Source organism: Capsicum annuum, unplaced genomic scaffold, assembly GCF_002878395.1.
Source record: "Capsicum annuum cultivar UCD-10X-F1 unplaced genomic scaffold, UCD10Xv1.1 ctg5169, whole genome shotgun sequence".
Lineage (NCBI taxonomy): Eukaryota > Viridiplantae > Streptophyta > Magnoliopsida > Solanales > Solanaceae > Capsicum > Capsicum annuum.
The window spans coordinates 255,460-256,408 of record NW_025859653.1 but is presented as its reverse complement, the minus strand read 5'-3'; positions in this window follow the sequence as shown (position 1 = coordinate 256,408).

The following is a 949-nucleotide window of genomic DNA, read 5'->3' as shown; positions in this document are numbered from 1 at the left end:
GAAATGCATAGATATGTTTTAAGAAAATAAAGTTTAATAACCAAAATTAGAGACATCAAAAGTTATTAATGGCGTCGCTTCGACGGTGTTCACCGGAGCAATGCCAAAATCGCAAAAATGGCCAGATCTACCCTATTTTCGGGCTCGTAGCAACAATAATAATGTGTTAGGTCTCGCCAGTCATCACCTTCGACGAGCCTGCGTGGATTAACGGAGGAAGAAAACTAGAGCAACAGCGGATTGATGTTTTCCATGGTTTTTTCGATTGCTAACGACAGTGGGGTTTACGAGGTAGTGAAATAGAGAGGGAGAAGTGAGATGTGGTCGGATCTAATGGAGGTGTGGTGGATCTTTCGTAGATTCGGTGGCAGCGACGGCGGTTGGATCTCACCAGAGCTCTGCCTGGTAGTGACAAAGTGCTCCGGTGGATCTTCGCCGGAGAGGAGCAGATCGACAGTAGAACGAGGGAAGAGAGATTCGTGTATCGTGTGTGTGATGTGCATATGTGAGTGTGTCTCTATATCTATGGTGTGTTTGGGTATGTAGTGTGGTGTTTGTGTGTCTATATATATTTTATGTGTGTGTTTTGCAGAGAAAAATGGAATAAATAAAATATGTTTGAGTATTTATGAATATGTGTGTGAGTTTACAAAGGAAAAATGTTTATGAGTTGTAATAAATAAATATATATGTATTTTGAAAGAGAGGAAAAAATGAACAAAAACGTGTGTGAAAATTGTGTCCTCCCAACACCTATTTATACAAAAAAATTGAGCACCCCTTTTATCTAATAGATAAAGGGGTGTCCTCTATTTTTATAATAGAACACCCTTAGGTCCTTAAGTTATTGGCCAAAGGATTTTCATCCTTTTGACCAACGGACAAAGTAATTATCCAAAGGTACTGTCATTGAGTGGTCGTTGTCAGACGGAACAAGACATTATTGTAT